This window comes from Plecotus auritus (genome assembly GCF_963455305.1).
Source record: "Plecotus auritus genome assembly, chromosome: 9".
NCBI lineage: Eukaryota > Metazoa > Chordata > Mammalia > Chiroptera > Vespertilionidae > Plecotus > Plecotus auritus.
In genome coordinates, this window is record NC_137783.1 from 86953236 (window position 1) to 86978327 (window position 25092).

General features: G+C 42.7%; 1 pseudogene across 1 annotated transcript; it reads left to right on the forward strand.

Annotated features, from left to right (window-relative positions):
• The first annotated feature begins 422 nt into the window (after window positions 1-422).
• On the forward strand, window positions 423-9859 carry LOC308233590 (protein SET-like; annotated as a pseudogene). Its single transcript has 2 exons — window positions 423-519; window positions 8914-9859. The product of its transcript is annotated as a protein SET-like (transcript).
• Window positions 9860-25092: the final 15233 nt, after the last annotated feature.

Sequence of the window (25092 nt, forward strand, 5' to 3'; positions counted from 1 at the left end):
ATGATGCTGTGCATGGCCCAGAGGTTCTAGTCTGATATGCAACAGGGGTTCTGCAAAGCCTTGGGGAGCAGAAATAACCATCATGGTAGCCACGGTGCTGCCAGAGTTCTTCCCAGTTTGGGACTAGACCTTCCCTGGACTTTGCGTTTGTGCTGCATTGAGTCCTTTGGGGGGCCCTGTGTGATACCGGGACTGGGCAGGCATAAGAGGATAAAAATGAACCTTCTGATGTGGTGGTTTTAAAATACGTCCATAGGCAAAAGGTGGGACCTAATTCCCCTCACTCTGGGTGTGGGCTGTCCTTGTGATTTGCTTCTCATGAATAGAATACGGTGGAAGTGACATGTGACCTTTAAGAGCATATCATAAGAGGCATGTGGCCTTCGCCTTGCTCTGTGTCTTGCATCACTTGTTCTTCAGTCATGAGGACACCCAAGAAGCCTATGGAGAGGCCACATGACAAGGAACTGAGACTATCTGCCAGCGAGGAACTGGACCAGAGCATCCTGCCAAAGCCAGGTGAATGAGCCACCTTGGGAGCGGATCTCCCAGTTCCAGTCAAGCCTTCAGATGGCTGTCACTCAACCAACAGCTTGACTGCAACCTCATGAAGCGCCCTGAGGTAGAATCACACAGATAAGAAGCTCTCAACTTCCTGACCCAGAGAAACTCTGAAATAATAAATATTTGTAGTATTTCTTAACTACTAAATTTTAGAGCAATTTGCTAGGCAGCAATAGCAACTAATATATCTACCAATTCAGAGATGGAATCTTAGGCTTGTTTTAATAAAATTTGCTGAAATAAAAGAATATGACTCCACTTACCCTCTGAGTAGTATGTTGTAAATCTATGCATTTCCTCTCTACTCTGCTCCATGGTGGTTTGGAGTCTGGCCTCCGGAGACTGGTATTCTTATGGTGGTAAACTCTGGAACCATCATGTAGTTTCAGGACCAGCAACTATATTCAGTTATGACAAGTCAACATGAAAAATCAAGTCAGCAGGAAAACTGAGAATGAGAAAAGAGATTTGCTTCCTGAGAGAAAGGGCAAGCCTCTCCATGAAGATCCTAGTTTTTAGCAGAACCCACTATATTTTCTTCATTGGGATTCTATGAGATTCCATGGTATCTTTCCAATTGCTCTGTTTTTATTTGAGACTAGAGGCCCAGTGCACAAAATTTGTGCACTGGGGCGGGGGGGGGGGATAGGGGCGGGGGGCGTCCCTCAGCCCGATGTGCCCTCTCACAGTCCAGGACCCCTTGGGGGATGTCCACCTGTCGGCTTGGGATCGGGCCTAAGCTGGCAGTTGGATATCCCTCTCACAGTCTGGGATCCCTCTTGCAGTCCTGGACCCCTCACTCCTTACCGCCTGCCTGCTTGCTGCTCCTTACTGCTTGGCTCGCTGGTCCTTATCACTGCTGCAGAGGCGGGAGAGGCTCCCGCCACCACCACTGCACTCGCCAGCTGTGAGCTTGGCTTTTGGCTGAGCGGTGCTCCCCCTGGGGGAGCACACTGACCACCAGGGGGCAGCTCCTGTGTTGAGCGTTTGCCCTCTGGTGGTCAGTGCGCATCATAGCGACCGATTGTTCCACTGTTCAGTCAATTTGCATATTAGGGTTTTATTGTATAGAATAATTTGAACAGTTTTTTTCTTCCTTGCAACCAAATGGCCCTTTTAAGACAGCATCCCAGCATCCCTTGTTTCTGATCAATTATTTCTACTCTGTAACAGCATCTGTGAAACAAAAGAAATTGACGTTGGGGTCATGTTTTCAGCAAGGCTAGTTCTTACAACACAAGACTCGACAACATACATGAAACTATTCTATAGCAAAAACAATTCTTATAGCAAGCTAACCTCTAACAAGCAAGTCATTCCTGGAGGGCTTCAGGGTATAGTCCAAGGTGAAGAATAGTAATTTCATAGCTGAGTGTAAAGAATATAGAAATATGCTCCCCTCTTGAGTAAAATGTGTTCTAAGCAACCTCAAATTCTGGGGAAAATTAAAGACTTCAACCAAAAATGTTCCAAAAGCCACATAAGATATGTCTGAAGAGTCAAAATGTTTTTTGGATTTCTCACTTAAATTCCAATAAATGGTAAATATTTGAGACATGAAAATATGAAGTACACACATTTAAGAAACTTAATCTATGATTAAAAATAAATAAAGTGCAAGAAAACAAAGTAGAAAATCAACTGCTCTAGCCCTAGAATAAAGACTATGAATAATTTCCTGAGAACGGAAAACCCTGCATGCCTCTGAGAGTGCTGCATTGATTCCTAACAGTTAGGTGGGGGAATGTCATCTTGCAACTGCAAAGTGTGTTAGACAGATATTTACTGGCAATCTTCCAGAAGAAAGCAACCCATATGTGGTGGAAATTCAACATAGCTGAGGTTACTGTTCAAAAATAAAGAGTCATTTGCAGGGTGAGGAGACTTGCTTGTACCACCCACATTCCAATACTTGCTGTTGATTTCTGAAAGGTTTTGTTTACTGGTTCAATCTGACCTGATTTGAGCCTCTGGGGATTCCCCATTGGCAGCTTCTATTGCAAATTTATTTTTAGTTCAGAGGTGATTTGAATAAAAACTGACTGTTCAGGTTGTCAGTATTATGAAAACATAGAAGGACATACACATACCCACATACACACGATTCCACTAGGGAGACATTGTGGCACTTTTAGTAAAGTTTATTTAAAAGCAATTTTTTTCTGCTCAAAATTCCTTCTGTTAAAGACCCCAAATAATTTTCCAGAACACCCACTGGACAATTTATTTAAAAAAATTCTGCGATGGAGATTTTAGAGATCAGAGCAACATGGGAAACAAAAGACCATTCAATCAAATGATTTTTTCCCCCTAAAAATGTTAAGGAATCTCTTTGGAGGCTGTAGAGAAGCAACTTGGGTCCCCTCTGATAGGCACAGGCCCCATTGGAATGCTGAGGAGATGCCTTCGCTTTGCGCTTTTGGAGATCTGGGTGGGATGGAAGAACACAGTGGCATTTGGGGTTTGGCAAAACCTTTCAAATTATTTTTCAAACACTTTAGGTTTGGCAAAGGCAGATTCAATTTTACCAAATGCCTTTTTCATGACTTTGGGACTCAAGTGTACCTCAAGGAAAATTTAATCCAGATGCTTTTGATTTACTTATTCTTAAGTCATCAAATTATTGTCTTGAAACAATTAATTAATGCTCAATAAGTTCTTTTGAAACTAGTTAATAAAATTGTACCTTTCCTCTGCCCTGAATGTCAAAAATTTGGAAACGTCATATTTTGTTTCCTATTTAGAACCTTGTATGAGGCAGTTCTAAGATTAGCTAAAAATATAGCCTATGGCTACTGGATAATATGGTTACAGGATCACACAATTTTTGAGTTACTCTTTTCCTTAGTACAAGATTCCTTCCTACATCTTTCTGAGCAGACATTCATCTTCCTTCTTATCAACACACAGCTGGAAATGGTCTCCTCCACTCTTGGATAACTCTAAATGCAGGTTTTTCCTAACCTGTGATCGAGTTCACAGTAGGCAGAGTGGTTATTAACCAGGGAGATGGTGCAATGGCGACCTGAGAAATGTCAGCCTTCCTTGAAGTCAGCTCTCTAGGTTTACAACTAGACAATTTGCTTGCATGGGAGTCCCAGAGGCACTGCAAATCCCAGACATTGATCTTATTTCTACATCCAAACCTACTTTTTATTCCTATCTTTTCCAGCTCAAAGAATGGTACCGGGGGGGAAAAAGATGGCGGCTGGCAAGGACGGGGGTGAGGGAGAGGAAGTGAGTGAGTGAAGGTATGAAAGGAGAGTGTGTGGATGTGTGTGGTGTGTGTGAGTGAGTGAGGGACAGTTAAATCTCACAGGAGCAACAGGGGCTTGCAGACAGGCTCTCCTTGACAAGGAGAGACTACCACTGCTGTGGGCACTCCCCGGACGGCGGGACTCCAGCACGGAGCCCACGCCATGTTGAAGGGGAGAATGGCCTTTTTTAGGAACTCATCAACACCACCAACCAGACAGGCCTTGGAACTGCCCCACCACCCAGCAGCCACTCCAGCCAAAATCCTGCTACCCCATCTGCAGACCCGCAGACACTGGGACCTCCACCTCTGAAGGTGCATCGCTCGGCAGCAGTAAGTGCGACCTCCCCCTCCCCAGCAGCAGAACTCTGGATTCGCCCCTTTCCAGCCGCGCAGGCAGCCAGAGCACTCCACTCCTTAGGCAGTGCCTGGGAGCCGCTGAGAGCACCTGAGGGTGTGATTCTGCACAGACAAGGGTGCGTGGCCCCACAGTAGAAATTCTGAATTCCCTCCTCCTAAATAACTGTCCACATTCACCCCAGTGGCTCAACCTCAGTGCCAGGACCCCTCAGAGTGCATCAGAGCTCTGCACCCAGCAAATGCACCTCCACAGATGCTAAATTCCAACAGGCAGGCACCCTGAGCCCATCTACCCACAGGGCACTCGTGGGAGCCACTGTGAGCTCTCCCTGGGTGCGAACTTGAACAAACAGGGACACTCCCCCCCCCCCCCCCCCCTGCCGCAGCAGTAGAAATTTTGAATTCACTCATCCTAGATACCAGCCCACAGGCACCTCAATTACGTGGCTACACTGCCAGGGCCCTTCAGAGTCCTTCAGTGTGCCTCGCTAGCAAACATACCATGGGTGCTTTTGTGAGCCGCCACTGGGAGTAAGCGTCTATCCACCACAGGTGTAACAGCAAAAGCTAAGTCTGCCCACCCCACAACTATAGAACTCTGGGCACCACAGTCACACCTTTCCAGAGTGCAGGCCCCCTGAGCCCCATCACCCCAATAGACGGTTCCCGGGTGCCACTGTGAATCCCTTCTGGGCACGTGTGATTTCAATTAAGGGTGCAAGACAGCAAAAATTGGGACACTCCCCTCCACGGTGGCTGACTTCTAGACACCGCAGTTGTGCCTCTCAAGCTCGCAGGCCTACATCAAGAGAACCCAAATAGCTCAAGTAGGGAGCTACACTAGATTAACAAGCCCAGGAAAACTGAGAGATTACGCCAGTAGCACCATCCCCAAAAGAACCTGGGTAGCAAAGCAGTTGGATCTACAATTAAAACATTACAGGAAAACATGGGAAGACAAAAAAGCAATCCCCGAAGGAAAGAAAAAGAGGAATCACCAGAAAGGGAGTTAAATGAATTCGAGGCTAGCAGCTTATCAGAGATAGAATTCAGGGTAATGGTTATAGGGATGTTTAAACAGCTGGATGACAAATACACACAACTCAATGACAAATACACACAACTCAATGAGAACTATAAGGAGCTGAATGAGAATGTCACCAACATGAAAAAAAAAAACACCAAGAGGAGATGAAGAATGACATAGCTGCAATAAAGAACACAATGGAAGGCTTAAACAGTAGACTAGAAGAGGCTGAGGACTGCATCAGGGAATTAGAAGACAAGGTAGGAAAAAACACACAAACACAGCAGCTGCTGGAAAGAAGACTTAAAAAGCAAGAGGAGAGCCTAAGGGAGCTTTGGGACAACACAAAACGAAACAACATTCACATAATAAGAATACCAGAAGGAGAGGAAGAGAAGCAAGGAATAGAAAACCTGTTTGAAGAAATAATGACAGAAAACATCCCTGATATTGGCAAAAAAAAAAAAAAAAAAACCTATGCAAATCCAAGAAGTACATAGAGTCCCAAAGAAGTTGAACCCCAAGAGACTGACACCAAGACACATCATAATTAAATTGGCGAACACCAACGACAAAGTAAAAATCTTAAAGGCTGCCAGAGAGATACAGAAAGTTACTTACAAGGGGTCTCTTATTAGAATATCAACTGATTTCTCAACAGAAACACACCAGGCCAGAAGGGAATGGAATGAAATATGCAAAGTGATGCAAAGCAAGGGACTGAATCCAAGAATACTATACCCAGCAAAACTATCATTCAAAATTGAAGGTGGAATCATGAGCTTCACAGACAAAAAAAGGGCTAAGAGAGTTTATCACTACCAAGCCAGCAATGCAAGAAATGCTAAAGGGACTGCTGTAAAAAGAAGAGAAAGGCAAGAAGAAACACAAACACTAAGGAAAAATATGACAACAAACATGTACTTGTCAATAATAACATTAAACGTAAATGGATTAAATGCACCAATCAAAAGACATAGGGCAGCTGAATGGATAAGAAAACATGACCCATATATTTGCTGTCTACAAGAGACCCACCTCAGAGCAAAGGATTCACACAGACTGAGAGTGAAGGGATGGAAAAACATTTTTCAGGCAAATGGAAATGAGAAAAAAGCTGGGGTTGTGATACTTATATCTGATAAAATAGACCTCAAAGTAAAGGCCATAATAAGAGATAAGGAAGGCCACTACATAATACTAAAGGGAGCAATTCAACAAGAAGATATAACTCTGGTAAACATATATGCACCCAATGCAGGAGCACCCAAATACATTAAAATTTCCTGGAAGATATCAAGGGAGAGATCAACAACAATACAATCATAGTAGGAGACTTTAATACACCACTGACATCACTGGATAAATCCTCTAGACAAAAAATCAGCAAAGAAACAGCAATTCTAAATGATATACTATATCAGATGGACCTAATTGACATCTTCAGAGCATTGCACCCCAAAGCCACAGAATATACGTTCTTCTCAAGTGCACATAAATAGACCACATATTGAGTCACAAGCAAAGTCTCCCCAAATTCAAAAAGATTGAAATCATACCAAGCATTTTCTCAGACCACAATGGCATATTATTAGAAATAAACTACAATAAAAACATTCCAAAAAATTCAAACACTTGGAAGCTGAATAGCATGCTACTAAACAATGATTGGGTTATCAACGAGATCAAAAAAGAAACTAAAAACATCCTGGAGACTAATGACAATAAAAACACAACATTGCAAATCCTATGGGACACAATGAAAGCAGTTCTGAGAGGGAAGTTTATAGCTCTACAGGCCTACCTCAAAAAACAAGAAAAAATGGTAATAAATCATCTAACTCTACAACTCAAAGTATTAGAAAGAGAGCAACAAGAAAAGCCCAGTGTAAGCGAAAGGAAGGAAATAATAAAGATCAGAGCAGAAATGAATGACATAGAGACAAAAAAAAAATACAAAAGATCAATAAAACCAAGAGCTTGTTCTTCAAAAGGATAAACAAGATTGATGAACCTCTAGTCAGGCTCACCAAGAAGCAAAGAGAGAGGACCCAAATAAACAAAATCAGAAATGAAAGAGGGGAAATAACAACACACCCCACAGAAATACAAAGGATTGTTAAAAAATACTATGAACAACTCTATTCTAACAAACTAGACAACCTGGAGGAAATGGACACATTCCTAGAAAAATACAACCTTCCAAAACTCACTCAGGAAGATTTAAAAATCTCAATAGGCTGATAACTATGGAAGAAATTGAAGCAGTCATCAAAAAGCTTCCAGCAAACAAAAGCCTGGGGCCAGATGGCTTCACAGGGGAGTTTTACCAAACATTCAAGGAAGAACTAAAACCTATCCTCCTCAGACTATTTCCGAAAATTCAAGAGGAAGGAACACTTCCAAGCTCCTTCTATGAAGCCAGCATCACCCTAATAGCAAAACCAGATAAAGATAACACAATGGAAGAGAATTACAGACCAATATCCCTCATGAACATAGATGCCAAAATCCTCAACAAAATTCTAGCAAATCGGATCCAGCACTACAACAGAAAGATCATACACCATGACCAAGTAGGATTTATCCTGGGGATGCAAGGATGGTATAATATTTTCAAATCAATAAACATGATACATCACATAAACAAATTGAGAGATAAAAACCACATAGTCATATCAATTGATGCAGAAAAAGCATTTGACAAATCCAACACCCTTTTTGATAAAAACTCTCAGCAAGGTGGGAATAGAAGGATCATACCTCAACATAATAAAAGCCATATATGACAAACCTACAGCCAACATCATACTCAATGGGCAAAAACTAAAACCATTTCCCCTACGAACAGGAACAAGACAGGGATGCCCACTCTCACTACTCCTGTTCAACATAGTGCTGGAAGTACTACCCATTGTGATCAGACAAGAAGAAGAAATAAAAGGCATCCAAATTGGAAAAGAAGAAGTAAAACTGTCCTTATTCACAGATGACATGATACTGTACATAGAAAACCCTAAAGACTCCATCAAAAAATTATTAGACTTAATAAATGAATTCGGCAAGGTAGCAGGATACAAAATTAATGCCAAGAAATCTATGGCATTTCTATATACCAATAATGAACTTACAGAAAGAGAGACTAAAAAAGCAATCCCATTTACCATCACACCAAAAAAATTAAGATACCTAGGAATAAACTTAACTAAGGAGGTAAAAGACCTATACGTGGAAAACTACACAACACTGAAAAAAGAGATAGAGGAAGGCATAAACAGATGGAAGAACATACCATGTTCATGGATTGGTAGAATCAACATCATTAAAATGTCCATACTACCCAAAGCAATCTATAAATTCAATGCACTTCCCATTAAAATACCAACGGCATATTTCACAGACCTAGAATGAACCTTCAAAAAATTCACCTGGAATAAAAAAAGACCCCGAATAGCTGCAGCAATTCTGAGAAAGAAGAACAAAGTAGGGGGGGTCTCAATACCAGATTTCAAGCTGTATTACAAAGCCACTGTTCTTAAAACAGCCTGGTACTGGCACAAGAACAGACATATAGACCAATGGAATAGAATAGAGAACCCAGAAATCGACCCAAACCACTATGCTCAATTAATATTTGACAAAGGAGGCAAGACCATACAATGGAATCAAGACAGTCTCTTCAATAAATGGTGTTGGGAGTGCTCAGCGCGCCTTCGAGCCCGGCAACTTCCCAGCGATCAGATCCTCGGACTTGCCTCACAGCATGGCCCCAAACGCCAGTCCTCGCTCCCACCTCAAACGAAGAAACTGAAACTGGCTCCAGCCCCCAAGCCTGAAACTGGCTCCAGCCCCCAAGCCGGAGAAGAAGCCGACCCCTCCGGACGGACGTGCCGAAGGGAGAAAAAGAACAGCAAGAAGCGATTGAACATACTGATGAAGTACAAAATGAAATAGACACACTTAATGAACAAGCCAGTGAGGAGATTTTGAAAGTAGAACAGAAATATAACAAACTCCGCCAACCATTTTGGTCAGAATTGATTGCCAAAATCCCAAATTTTTGGGTAACAACATTTGTCAACCATCCTCAAGTGTCTGCACTGCTTGGGGAAGAGGATGAAGAGGCGCTGCATTATTTGACAAGAGTTGAAGTGACAGAATTTGAAGTTATTAAATCAGGTTACAGAATAGATTTTTATTTTGATGAAAATCCTTACTTCGAAAATAAAGTTCTCTCCAAAGAGTTTCATCTGAATGAGAGTGGTGATCCATCTTCAAAGTCCACTGAAATCAAATGGAAATCTGGAAAGGATTTGACAAAACGTTCAAGTCAAACACAGAATAAAGCCAGCAGGAAGAGACAGCATGAGGAACCAGTAAGCGTCTTTACCTGGCTTACTGACCATTCTGATGCAGGTGCAGATGAGTTAGGAGAAGTCACCAAAGATGACATTTGGCCAAATCCTTTACAGTACTACTTGGTTCCTGACATGGATGATGAAGAAGGGGAAGGAGAAGAAGATGATGATGCTGATGAAGAAGAGGAAGGGTTGGAAGATATTGATGAAGAAGGGGATGAGGATGAAGGTGAAGATGATGAAGATGATGATGAGGGTGAAAAAGGAGAGGAAGATGAAGGAGAAGATGACTAATGAACACTGATGGATTCCAAACTTTTTTAATTTTCTCCAGTCCCTGGGAGCAAGTTGCAGTCTTTTTTTTCCTTTTTCTTTTTCCCCTCCTCTTGTGCTCAGTCGCCCTGTTTTTGAGGTCTCTTTTTCTCTCCTTAACACCATGGTTCTCACCTTATTTGTGGGGGAAGTACCTTGAGCAGAATACAGTGGGAAAAGAATCTTTGCCCCTTTCTGTTCAAAATTCATTTTTATCTCTTCCTGTCTCAAGAAAAACTTAATGGAATCAACACCACCATGCTCTGTGGGAAAAAAGAAAAACCTTCTGCTCCCTTAGTTCTGCTGGGAGCTGGAGGTTGCTAGGTCCCTGTGTAGTAGTGCATAGAATTCTAGCTTTTTTCCTCCTTTCTCACTCATTTGTGGAATATAATGAACGGCATAGACTGATGAACAAGAACAGATCCAGAGACTGAGAAACGTTGATCAGAACCTCAAACCTCAGGGAAGGAGGGGGTCGGTGGGAGTAAGGGGGAGAGATCAACCAAGGGACTTGTGTGCATGCATATGAGCCTAATCAATGGACACAGACAACAGAGGGGTGGGGCATGAGTGGGGTGTGGGGGGTAATGGGGGAATAAGGACACATATGTAAAAAAAAATAATAATAATAATAAAAGAAAAGAAATTGTGAGGTCACCAGAACCCCAAAAACGCCCGAGAACGTCTTCCTTGCCTTGCTAGCTGTCATCAGCTGTACGGTAATATTACCTGGGGCAAATGGGGAAGTATTTTGGACTTATGTTCCTGACCCTTCATGGGTAAGAGCCCTTATGTGGGCTGATCCCCCTCCTAATGTAGTCACCAATAATACCAAACACCTTGGTCATTCAGGAGGACCATGGGTAGGGCTAGGAAGTATATATACAGGTGTCGCCACCCAGCTTCTTTTTTGTATGACACAAAATCAAACCACTGCTCCTTTGTGTGTAAAATTAAAGAGAGGTTTCTGGCTTGCGTGGACACCAAAGGAAGGGACTATCACTACTTGCTCCTGGGAGAGGTGCAGAAAATGTAACTAAGACCTTGTCTATACAAAAAGAAATTGACAGCCAGTTTGAAATGGAATTGCCATGGCATAGAGCAAAGAATATCCTTACATGATATTATTCTACAATGTCATTATAATTTTTTCCAGATTTGTGTTACCCCCATTACCTATAATAGTACCTCGCACCCTTGGGAATCAATAAAAAATCATCTTTTTGGTGCTTGGAGACAAAGGTAACACATCTCTTGATGTTTTAGAATTACAACAGCATATTGTACAATTATCCCAAACAAACTTACAAACTAATTCTTTGAATGTCTGGCAGCAATTTAAAAAGGACATGAAAGGATTTAATCCCTTCCACTGTGTAGAGCAGCCTTGGGCAAACTACGGCCCGCGGGCCAGATCTGGCTGTTCTATCCGGTTCTCTTGCTCTCCCCTCCGCTCCTTTACTTTGAATTTATATTAGTTCACACAAACACTCCATCCATGCTTTTGTTCCGGCCCTCCGGTACAGTTTAAGAACCCATTGTGGCCCTCAAGTCAAAAAGTTTGCCCACCCTTGGTGTAGAGGGTCCCCTGGGAAGGCACCTGAGCATTCTATATTGGCCCCTTTTGCCCCTTTGGCCAAGAGGGACCCTCTTCTCACAATCCAATTGCCCACAGCTGTTGCCTGTGCTTTCTGTTCATGCTGAGCTTGAAGCCTCGTGGTGGCTGGTACCATGGATCTGTCTCTCGCCCAATCATGTGAGCTGGGCCCTTCCTGGAGAAGAAACCTGGGTTTCCCAAGATATGTGATCAGTGCCAGGGCCCTGCCAGCAGGCGAGGAGATCCCAAGGCAGGTGCTGGGCATGGAGGCCACGGGGGCACAGGCTACCAAGGAGACAGAACTGAACCTCACATCACCCTGTTGGGCCCCGGAGGATGGCTGGTTAGCCAGAGATGGGTAAGATTCCTCAGGGAAGGAACAATCTAAGACAGGCACAGTCGCAGAGGGGCCATCAGGAGAGAACTTGGGGGTCAACAGAGGTGGGGCACAGACCCTAACCCCCCCAACTTTGCAGGGGCCTGAACCCTCACCCCTTCTGAGGGAGGTCTCCTGCCCCCATGGCTGCTTCTCTTCCCATGCCCAGCTCAAATCGGGACCCAGGTAACAGACAGAGACTTGGCCAACAGCAGCTGCCCTCTCACTGCAACAAGGCTTGTTTGAGTTATCTTGTACCCATGGTGTGGGGAAGTGGGTTTTTGATATCTAAAACCAGCCTAGCACCAGGAATGCTCAGGGCCTACTCAAGAAGGCAAATAATCCTTTCCACGAATATTTACAGGGTAAAATAAGATTGTTGTTAGAGTATTAAATTAGACAGTAAAATAGTAGTCAAGTTTTCAGACTAATTTAAATTGGCTAATTGAAATAAGCAAATATTCTAGAAAAATTAATTGTACTGGACAAAAAGCTGTTCATAAAGTGTTAACTAAAATTTTTATTGGTAGTTCATCTCATGGTAAAATTGCATAACATGCAATGAACCTAAAGCAGTCATATTTTAGTGTAAAAAATAAAAATTTAAAAGTTATCAAGACCGCATTGTAAAATTTTCAAAAGCCTCCTAATATTTAAATAAAAAAAGGGGGGGGGATAGTAGAAGAATATCATGTAAGGAAAAATATCCTGTAAGTAAATTACATATAGAAAATTTTTACTTTAGAAAATTAACTCTCATTGGTAATGCTAGCAGCAAGACATCCATGAAAAACACAAATGGTGTCAAAGGAAAATCGTTTGGGCAAAAAATGAAAAAGGATCTCAAGTAAAATTTATAGAAAAGATTCCTTTATTAACTTTTGGTCGAGAATATGTTTGTATATTTTCAGAAAACAACTCCAAGACCATGTGGATTCCTGCAACAGAGAGGAATTGACAGGACTGCTCCAGCCATGAAGACAGAGGAGAAACAGTCCAGAGATGGAAGACGCTGACGATGCCTTGCCATACTAGCAGTCAGCAGCTGTGTGTCGCTGCAGGTTGCCCAGGACCAAACCAGAGAGGGTCGGACCTGCATTACCACCATTTGTCCACCATCCAGAACTGAAATATCATTGCTGACATGTACACATAAGGAACTGTTTGACATTGAAATTGGGATGCAAAAGAACTGTTGGCCCAGAAAGAAACTCACTACAGACTGATTCATTTGCCTCTCAGCATAACCATTATTGCTTGTCTCATTTTCTGTTCTTATATGGGTATTTCTAGTATCACATGATCTCACTCATCTATGGGAAATAATGAACAACATAAACCGATGAACAAAAACAGACCCGGAGACAGGGAAGCATCGATCAGACTGTCAAACCTCAGAGGGAAGGTAGGGGAGGGTGGGGGTAAGGGGGAGAGATCAACCAAAGGACTTATATGCATGCATATAAGCCTAACCAATGGTCACAAACAACAGGGGGATGGAGGCATGCATGGGGAGGGGTTTGGGATGGGAATGGGGGGATGAGGACAAATATGTAATATCTTAATCAATAAAGAAATAAAAAAAAAAGTATGGTACTAGACTGTTCTCTGAGCCATCTTCCTGCAAAGCCTATCCCACTTGTCTAGCCAGCATGCAATCATTGAGTGCTACTCTGACTAGTGAATGAAAAAGGCTGAAGCCAAAAAGAGAAAGGCACGAGGCAAATGGGTATTAAATCATATGCCAAGTTATGCTATGTTCTGAGCTTACACAAGAAAGTGACATTGGTCAGAGCTGTATGATGGACATACTTTCTGGTGATTTTGGTCAAACAGAGGCCTAGGACAGCCATAGTCAGAAGCCCATAGGTACGAACAGGATCATAATTAGGATGACTGTATGTTCTCAACTAACCCAGAGACTCCTGGGGAGCATAAACTTCTTGAACTATATAACAATGGCCTCACCTATAGGACAGTAATTTTTTTAAAAAATATTTTTTTATTGATTTCAGAGGAAGGGAGAGGGAGAGAGATAGAAACATCAATGATGAGAGAAAATCATTGATCGGCTGCCTCCTGCATGCCCCCCATTGAGGACTGAGCCCACAACAGGGGCATGTGCCCTGACCTAGAATCGAACTGTGACCTCCTGGTTCATAGGTCAACACTCAACCACTGAGCCACGCCGGTCAGGCAGGACAGTAACTTTTGTGTAGCATCATAACAAAGAGTTGTAGGGGCACTGACTTGGGATGGGGACAATGGTCTAATATAGGGGATGACACAAGGCTGGGGTGAATGGACAATCTGGGTAAGAATACCAGAACATGAGTCTAGTTGACCTCCTGACTGTGCAGAAGAGGCAGCTCCTGATGTGAAATCAAGGGTCTTGCATTGAGCATACAGCATGCTGTTCTTATACTAGTATAAACCTATCCTCAAGCATGTATTTAAGAGTTTCCTAGTATTCTCTATAATACCCACATGTCTGTGCCCAATTCTATGCTGTAGTGTCTTGGTGATAAGAATTCTGTGCCAGGTGTGTAGAGCTTTATAATTTTCATTAGAACACACAAGAAAGCAGATGCTATAGTAAGTTCTATGATAGGACAGGGTATAATGGGTGCTTCTAGCAGGCAACTGAGAATAGAACAATCAGGAAATGTTTTTCCAGAGGCGATGTTAGCTTATTTGAATTTGGAAAGACAGATAGGAGTAATCCCAGTAAGGAAATAGCGGGAGACAGAGGAGAAGGGTGTTTCTTTTTTTCTTTTTCTTTTTTTTCTTTTTGTCTAGAGTAAGGGAAGATTTATTGATCAAGAAGGCACCAACAAGATGGGAGACCTCATCCTCAAATCCACCTTCTGAAAGTACAGAGTTCAGGCTTCTTTTTTTTTTTTAAAAAAAAATAAATATTTATTGTTCAGATTATTAAAGGTGTTCCTCTTTTTTCCCCCCCATATCTCCCCACAACCTGATTCCCCACCCCACCCCATGTCCTTACCCTCTGCCACTGTCTTTATCCATAGGTGTACGATTTTTGTCTAATCTCTTCCTGCACCCCTCACTCCCCCTCCCCCCTGAGAATTGTCAGTCCACTCCCTTTCTATGTCCCTGATTCTATTATATTCATCAGTCCATTCTGTTCATCAGATTTTTTATTCACTTGATTTTTAGATTCACTTGTTGGTAGGTATGTATTTGTTGTCTTTTTGTTGTTCATAATTTTTATCTTTACCTTTTTCTTCTTCCTCCTCTTCTTAAAGAATACCCTTCAGCATTTCATATAATCCTGGTTTGGTGGTGATGAACTCCTTTAGCTTTTTCTTTTCTGTGAAGCTCTTTATCTGACTTTCAATTCTGAATGATACCTTTGTTGGGTAGAGTAATCTTGGTTGTAGATTCTTGCTATTCATCACTTTGAATATTTCTTGCCACTCCCTTCTGGCCTGCATAGTTTCTGTTGAGAAATCAGCTGACAGTCGTATGGGTACTCCCTTGTAGGTAACTAACTGTTTTTCTCTTGCTGCTTTCAAGATTCTCTCTTTGTCTTTTGCTCTTGGCATTTTAATTATGATGTGTCTTGGTGTGGTTCTCTTTGGATTCCTCTTATTTGGGGTTCTCTGCACTTCCTGGACTTGTAAGTCTATTTCTTTCACCAGGTAGGGAAAGTTTTCTTTCATTATTTCTTCTAATAGTTTTTCAATATTTTGCTCTGTCTCTTCTTCTGGCACCCCCATAATTCGGATGTTGGTTCACTTAAAGTTGTCCCAGAAGCTCCTTACACTATCTTCATATTTTTGGATTCTTTTTTCTTTTTGTTTGTCTGGTTGGGTGTTTTTTGTTTCCTCATATTTCAGATCTTTGGTTTGATTCTTGGGGTCCTTTGATCTACAGTTGAATTTCTGTGTATTCTTTATTTCAGACAGTGTATACTTAATTTCTGACTGGTCCTTTTACATTTTTTTGGCATTCTCATTAAGATCCTTAAAGGTCTCACTAAGTTCCTCAGAGGTTTTTAGAAGATTCTTGAATAACCTTATAAATGTGGTTTTGAACTCTATGTCCAGTAGTTTGCTTTCCTCCATTTCTTTCATTCATGACATGTTTCTTTGTCTCTGCATTTTGTTGCTTCCCTGTGTTGATGGAGTGGTTTTCTGTGGTAGGTGACCAGTGGTTCAGCCTATCACCTGAGGTTGACACTCTTGGTGCACCCCTTTGTGGGCTGAGTGCAAAGTCTTGGTGTAGTTAAGCCTTGATTGCTGTTGGTACACTGGGAGGAATTGACCTCCAGGCCAACTGGCTGTGAGGACCCGCTGTGTCTATAATGGAAGAACTGCTGTGCTGGAGACACACTTATGGGGCAGGACTTGTCTCAGTGGGGCTTTGGTGCTCACTGAGTCTGCCTCTTGAATGTATCACTTATGGATGTGAGTAGTTGAAATCTGGTGTTGTCTCACACTGACCACTAGATACACTAGCTTCTGGATATCCAATGGGGTGCAGGTGAGCTACTGTCTGAGGCCACCCAGCAGGAGGTACAGCGAGAACTACAGTTTTCTCCTCTTTGCTTGGGGTTTGGAGGTTTTGGAGCTGTCTGACCAGAGCTGCAGTTTGTTAGGTTAAGCTGCAATAGGGCAGACCATTTATATGCAAAAGCCGCTGCGTGGAGCTTGGGTGGGTTTGTAGATTGTGAAGGGCGGGGTCTCAGGGAGTCACTAGGCTAGGGTGTGGCAAACAGAGATGGCTGCCAATCAGCCGTCTCTGCGTCTTTGCGTTTCCAAGTCCCCGCGCCCCACACCCCAGCGCAGTAAACAATGATTGCTGCGTGCACCTCTGCAAGAAAGCCACCCTCACTTTCCGACCTGATGGCAGACAGTCCAGCTTCTCCCTGTAGGAGTTTGGGTCCCCAGTGTCTGCCCAGAAACTGGAGTTCAGAGTAACTGGGAGCTTATCTCCCTTCGGGTTGAAAAAAGCAGCACACCCAGTCGCCCGCCACCAGCCTGATTCGCGCGCCTCCGTACCGAAGCTTTTCAGCACTTGTGCATGTCTCAATGCTCTTTTCTCTTTCCTTCTAGTTGTAGAACTTCCACTCAGCCAGCTTTCCTGTGGTTCTGGGTGATAGACATTTTGTCTTTTAGTTGTAGTTTTGAAATTGTTGTGTGAGGCAGCAGTTTAGGTGTTTACCTATGCTGTCATCTTGGTTCGCCTCTCAGGCTTCTTTTTCGAGAAGGGTATTTCTTGCAGAGGTATCACCATGGCCAGGGCATGGAGATAAGAGAGCAGGGCTTTTTTGAGAAACACCAAAGAGTTCATTGTATGAGGAAGGAGTGGTGCAACATGAAAGGGAGAGGCTATTGAAGGGCCAGGTCAGCATGGGTTTTGTGTTTCATGCCAAGGGACTTGGACTTTATTACATAGGCAATGGGGGATCATTAAAAATTCTGAAGTGGAGAATTATATGATCAGATTTGCATTTTAGAAAGACCACTGTTCCTCCAGGCAGTTGAGAGATAATTGGATCATTTTGGAGGTGATTTCCATGATCCACCAGAGGCATTTTGAGACCCTGAAGAGCAGGGAGTATAAATTTGAGAACAAATTAACCCGACTTGATGACTGACTAGACATGGATGATAAGGGACAGGGAAAGGCCAAGAGTGACTTTTGAGTTTCTGTAACTGAGGCTGTGATGGCGCTAGTTACTAAAAGGAGAAGTGCAGTAAAAAGTTAGATTTCAGGGGGAAGATAGTAAGTTCAACTGTGGACATTCTTGGTCTGTGGAACATCCAAATAGAGACATCCAGATATAGATCTACAATTCAGCAGACAGACATATAGGTCAGGGAATTGTCAATTTAGGAGAGGCTTTTGCAGTCATACAAGTAAATGTCATCATTCTGGAATAATATCTGTGGTGGGAAGAGGGCTAAATAAAGAGAGGTCCAGTGGCAGAATTTCCTGCCTGGTGCGACAGGAAATTGGTACTGATTTTCCATTAGACAGTGAGCCCCTCAAATTTAGGGAAGCTAAAAAAAATATAGGGAAGCTGAGTGGGAGTAGCAGTGTCCAGAGTCCCTATGCAGATTGTGTCCAGATGTGGCTGCCCTTTCCCGGCTCCTCAGTGGGATGCTTAAACATTGTGCTTCTAATAGCTTATGTTGCAGTTCTTGAAGTTGGCTAGCATAATGAGGGAGTCCTGTCACTTATATTGCTGCAAAACTCAGAATATAGTCAATGATATAATCTACCACCTCAACATCTATTTCAGACTTCTTTTTTAGATTGGAAGTGGCCAGCTGTGGTGTTGTCAGGGGAATTGATGGTCTAAGTCAGTGGTCGGCAAACTGATTAGTCAACAGAGCCAAATATCAACAGTACAACGATTGAAATTTCTTTTGAGAGCCAAATTTTTTTAAACTTAAACTTCTTCTAATGCCACTTCTTCAAAATAGACTCGCCCAGGCCGTGGTATTTTGTGGAAGAGCCACACTCAAGAGGCCAAAGAGCCGCATGTGGCTCGCGAGCCGCGGTTTGCCAACCACTGGTCTAAGTGCTCAAGAAGTCCTAGGAGTGACATAAACCTATCCTCATGACTGTATGAGGATAGGTTTGACTTTACATACAATGGGCAGGTCTCTCATTTTGTGGCCAATGTGGTATATAAACTATATATAATACTGCAACTACTTTAGATGAGAATGTCACCATGTTGAAATCCTTGATATGAACAAAATTCAATCAGATTAGACATTCATTCATATTTTCATAAGAAATTCCAACAATACATTTGTCAATGAAAGAAAAGAAAGAGCCATCGTATTCTGAGTATATAAGGTCAATTGTTATAAACATTTGAATGGTTGTCAAAATTAAGAAAATGTTTTTATCACCTACTGAGATTTATGATAAGAAAGCTTGGGATGCACTGACCTAGGAACACCAACATTGAAAGGGCGAGTGGAAAAAGAATAGCCCATGTTGACAAAGATTGGCCAGAGAGTGGGTATTAAATAAGGATAGCATGACATCAAGGAAACCAGGGGAATAAGAGGGTGTGTTAATACTGCCATAAGGCCTAGGGAAGTTGAATAAGATGACTCAGCAACAAGGAGATAAAGACAGTGTCAGAGGGGTTCCCAGGGCAGGATGTGGTTTGCAGGAGAGTAAGAAGTGAAGGGAAGTTAGGACTTGGAGGCAATAAAATAATGCACATCTACTCTTTCAACAAGCTCTCCTCTGAAGGAATAAAAAGATGGCAGTTAGAGAAAGAACCATCCAGTATCAATAAGAATTGTAAGGTTTTCCTTACAGAACTGGGAAAGAGAATACATTCACGAGTTAACATAAAAGAACCAGTTGAGAGAGCTGTTATAGCTATAGGGAGAGGGATAAGAAACAGAGGAGGCCTGGCGAGCATGGCTCAGTGGTTGAGCATTGACCTATGAACCAGGAGGTCACCGTTTGATTCCTGGTCAGGGCACATGCTCAGGTTGCAGGCTCAATCCTCAGTGCAGGAGGCAGCGGATCAATGATTCTTTCTCATCATTGATGTTTCTATCTCTCTCTCCCTCTCCTTTCCTCTCTGAAATCAATAAAAACATATTTTGAAAAAAGAAACAAAGGAGTCTTTGCAGAGGTAGGAGAGAAGACCAGAGTACCGGGAAACGGGTTAGCCTCAAACACAAGGGACACCCCTTTCCTGGAGCTTGTAGGAGTGGAGATGAATGTGAGGTTCTGACACCAACATATGGCAATGTGGCTACAAATAGTTGAGAGCATATGAACCACGCAGTTTTTATTTTTTCTTAGTGCACTAGGTCAAATTAATCTAAGGGAGGGAACATGAGAAGTTTGACGTTTGGAGAAACTGTGGCTGGAGACCATGGTTGTGTAATGATGTTAACCTGAACAGCTGGGTGATTTCTCCAGACATGTTCAGCAAGTGTAAGAATAAGAGTAGAGAAGACAAGTGATTGGTTTGATCCAAGATTGAGAGTTTGAGAGTGGTCACAGTGGAGAAGCTAGGTGGCTAGGATGATGAAAATGCTGGAAAGATCATTGAAGAGACAAACCATAGGGTTTGGGCAACAAGGGGAGGAAATGAAGCCACTTGATATCCCCCGAGAGAACAATTGAACTAGGAGTAACCAGTGTCAGAGTATCAAAGCATGAAGGGGGAGAAGACAACTTTTTGTGCAGTGTTGAGGAGATTTAGAATATTTTATTTACAATCAAATGAAGGTTATGTAGACGGACAGGAAAGGCTTCAGGGGAGGGGGGTGAAGGGCAATGGGAAGAAAATTTAGAAGAGAGGAAGCACAGAGCAATAAGGGGAGAGAAGAGAGGATCCCAGCGATTCGAATTTTGGGTGTAGTTTTAGGAGTCCTAGGATTGTAGAAATGGGAGGGATTGGTGAGGTCAACAGGTGTTGATATCCAGGGAAAATGAAGACTGAGCTGCAGATAGTGAAGGGCCCCCCCAGGAAGCTGGCCATGGCCTCCCTCGGGATTTGAAACAGAATATGCTAAGGGAATGATCAGTCCCCCATGAGGCAGAACTGGAGATGGTGATGAGGAGGAGATTCAGCCTCAGAGGCAACGCTGCTCAGGAGCTTGCTCATGCTTCCAGCCTCAGCTCAAACCTCAACTCCTCCAGGATGCTCTCCCTCCCCAGGCAGCAGTCAAACATTTATCAGGAGGGAGACCAGGCCAAGCAACATGACGCGGCAACATGCTTGACTGAGGATAGTTCTACCTTTGCAACATCTCAGTTTCACCTTCAAAGAAGTGTTGTGGGCAGCAGTGACAGTGAGCAGGTCCGCAGAGCTGAGAGCTCTGGGCAGCCCTGGGAACACGGCCACGTGCAAACCCAGTGAAACTCTCCAGGTCCCGCCTTTGGCCTCCAGGCCAGTCCAACTAAAACAACAATTTTGGCTCAAAAGAAAAAGGCATGTTACCATCCAATGTGGCCACTTGAAATGAAACTAGAAAAACATCCTCAGAACAGAGGTAGGTCTTAATTCACCCCCCTCTTTTTTTTCTCTGAAGGAACTTGGGTTTTAATTAGTATATTACTTCTGTCCTCCTAAATCTGATATAATAGTAAGGGATACTGTAGGTGCCATTCATTTTGCCAGTTATCTGAGGTGGTGTGAGGAGAAGGAAGTGCTCATTTGTTGGGGGTGCTATTTGGAACAACTTTTTCAGGAGTAGGTTAAGCCACAATGGCAGTATGAAAGTTATTTAAAAGCTTCCAGGCATAAGTATAACAAAACATAAGTATAACATGTGTTTTTAATTACATGCCTTTAAAATATTTTTTATATAAAATGGAATTTTGTTTTTGTCATATTTTTTAAAAGTTAAAAAAAAAGACTGTTGCCAGCCTGAGAAAATGACAGGGAGAGGAAGGGGAAGAAGTAGATAAAGTGTCAGTTGCAATACAATGTATTTAAATAATACCTCCATTCTACACTTGCTTCCATCTCCTTGACTGCCCAGTCTCCTGTGCATCACTATTCTGCTTCCCCTCCTTATACTCCAAAGGGCAGGGAACATATCTGCTATTTTATACTAACCCTTTCCTACACACTATGAAAAAGAAAAGCCCTCCCCCACCCCGAAAAAATGTTTGCAGGTGCTCACGTGTACACACACACACACACACACACACACTCCAGGAGATTCATGTCTTCTGCCTCCACTCTACTCCACCCCCTCAAATTCCATCCTTAGACCTCCCAAAGTAAGTTCTCCTTGTCTATAAAATGGGCACTCAGTACAGAACACCAGTCAATGCCAGGGTCTGACTTGACCATAATCTCTGCATCCCCGCAGTGCCTAGTACCTTGCCTGGTGTGAAGAAGGCATTCAGACATGTTTGATGAGGTACCTGCAAGAAAGACATGCCACTTTAACTAAGGATGTGTGGGGAAGAAGGCAGGACTCTGGGGCAGTGTGTTGTTAGGTGAGTGAGTGCCAGGGTGAGATAAAGGCTGTCAGATCAAAGGCATGATGACTACATATTGAAGTTTAGAAGTTGTTTTCTCTTAGATCTCAACCAGATCAAGAGAGAAGCACACAAGCACGTGCGTGCGCGCATGCGCGCGCGCACACACACACACACACACACACACACACACACATTCTAGAGAGAGGAATGAAGAGAGGGAGAGAGAAAGAGAGAGACATGTGAAAGAGAAATATTGATTGGCTGCCTCCAGCGCGCCCCCTACTGGGGATCAAATTCACAGCTGGGCATGTGCCCAGACAAGGAATTGAACCAGCAACCTTCTATGCATGGGATGATTCTTTTGTTAGAGAAATCCTAAATTTCCAAAGCTGGACTCTGCTGATCCCAGGAAAAAACTTGGATAATCTCAGAAACAAAAGGAACTTCTGAAGAGTGATGTGGGTAGATGAAATGCTTAAAGAAAAGATGAGACATATAGTAAACCACAAAGGTGCCAGCACGGTGATGACTACCATCAGGTTTTCCAGGTGAAGCCTGGCCCCTCATGGGCTCAGAGGGCAAGGCCAGGCCCCCACAGAGAGGACCCAGGACGCCGGGAGTGTTCCCTGCTCGGCAGGGGCCTGGGTTATTCCGTCCCCGGCCCTTTCCTGCATCCCTGGAGGAGCAGCGAACACGCTGCGCTGGTGAGGCATTTCCACCCAGAGTGTCTCCTTTCAATCACTGTCGCGCTCACAAAAGCCCTGGGCTGCTTTCCCTCTCTCAGCTGGAGTGCGGTGCCCAGCTCTCGCCAGAAACGAATTCCTGATGTAGTTGACCAAAATAAAACTGCCTGTGAAAAGCCAGTTTATACATTAAAGACAGACACATAGCTTTAGCGGCTATTGTATTTACTGGGAAAAATAAATAACAGACTAAATCATCAAATAACACTCTCTCCTCCTTTCTTCCCAACCCAGCTTTCCTTCTCCCTTCTCTGTGCTCAGCCCACAGTCTCTCTGTGGGTAGTTTATTTCACCAAAGAAGCTGTTTGATCAACTTGAACTATATCAGCTGAAAACAAATCCATTTGATCAGGAGAGGGGTGTCAAGAACCCTTTGCCTTTCATAGGAAAAAATGGGGGCTGAGATGTTACTGACCATAGGGACAGAGGAAAAACATGATAATTTTGAGGTCTTCCACCACTTTTCACTTGGCTTTTATTTAAAACGTCAGTCCCTTTCCCCCACACCAATTGAAACTAAAAAAAAAAAACACAAAAAAACCCACTCCATTTTTTTTATTATTTTACCAGAGGCCCGATGCATGAAGATTCATGTAAGAATGGGCCTTCCTTCCCCTGGCTGCTGGCAGCACCTTTGCTCCTGCCCGGAGCTGCCTTTCCGCCTTCCCATGCTGCCCAGAGGTCGGGAGCATCTGGGGTGGTGCGGAACGCCATGGCAACGATGCAAGCATCCCACCCCACCCCCAGCAGCTCTGTGCCTGTGTATTCAAATTAACCCGTCATCTTTGTTGGGTTAATTTGCATACTCACTCCTGATTGGCTGGTGGGTGTCGCAAAGGTACGGTCAATTAGCATGTTACTCTTTTATTAGGTAGATTTTTATTTATCTACTTATTTGTTTGTTTGTTTGTTTTTGCTGCTTCCCAAATCCAGCCCTGATATGGCAGTTTAGGACAAAAGAGGGTCAGACCTTCCCAAAGGTCCTTTCCCCTTATGACATTCTGAAGGAGGCATCTGTTTTGTGACTCACTAGGTAGGTAGGGGACACACGATACTGGTTTAAAAAGCAGATAGTTTTAAAGCCAGGAGGAAAATAGCTTTAAACTCTCTACCTCAATTTGCTGAATTATTTCATCCTTTGTCATGACACAAATATCTATGATGTTAGAGATGCTTGGGTTGAGCTATTAGACTCTTATCAAAATATGTGCTTATCATTACTGAATCACAGATTGATAAAAATGTGACCTAAAACATTATTAGTAAGCAGGGTTTAGTTTTCTTTTGGCTTAGTTTTTCCCATCTGGTTTTGGTTTTTGTGGTTGCCTTTCCAGTTCTGAGCAAATGTAATAAAAAAGAAGATTAAGAAAAATGAAAACACAATATGATTTGTGAATCTCATCCAGTCCAATCCTTTAAGTAAATTGATTTTTTAGGAAATCAGGACTGGAGTATGATATTATGCTAGAGACCCATGTATCAAATATCCAAATCAGTACACAGATATAAAATAAACGGTTCTTTCTGGAATGCTTTTTTAAACAGAGAAAAATATCATTCCACCCTATGCTGATCCTTCATAACATCAAAAGGGAGGAAGAAAGAAAGGAAGAAAGAAAGAAAAAGGAGAGAGAAAGAGAGAAAAAGAAGAAAGAAATCCATCAATGAGGAAAAGCACAAAAAATTGTTGGTTAGAGTGGTCAAGAGCCTGGAGGCAAGTTCCTGTAGGTAACCATTGTTCCCCTGACCCAAGGATCCCCTTATTTTCCACAGAGCTCATCTACCAGGACACAATGAAAGCGAATGCTTTCTGTTACCTTGGTCACCCCAACTTGGAACCAACCTGTTCTATTTCTTGGTCATAACATGAAAGTAATTATAGTAATAACAATAGCTCACAACTAATGTGCCAATTGTTACATCAACTATAATATAAGCATAATCTTTGGTCCTCAGAGCAATCCTCTGTGGAAGGCTTCTTCTTCTTCTTCTTCTTCTTCTTCTTCTTCTTCTTCTTCTTCTTCTTCTTCTTCTTCTTCTTCTTCCTATTATTATTACTGCTTTTTTGAGTGGGAAATGAAAGCTTGGAGATGCTAAAAGACTTGCCTTTGGTCATAGAGTTAGTAAGGAGGTGGAATAGGATTTGAAACTACAGCTGTACACCAGCACTCATCCTTTATCCTGAATCTCTTTAGTCTGAGTCAGGCACCTACCAGGAAAAGAAAATTACCTGGAAGGGTTGAAGTCCACCCTCCTTGTTCTGACTCCCAGCTTATCGGCAACCCCCCACCCCCAATCAGCACACTGAGTATTACAGTCCGTCTCTTCATCTGTCTACTAGTCCATCTTTTCTACTAGACGGGAGCTCAGAACTCCATAGTGCCTGACACACAGTGGGTGCTTCAAACATTGTTGTTAGGTGAAATGTGCTAAAAATGATTACACACTGGGGATTTATAATAATTAATACTAGTCATGCATAGCAAATTCTGCATGTTTTTTTTTCAGATATTCAAAAGTTTGTTTGTAATTGCATACCAAA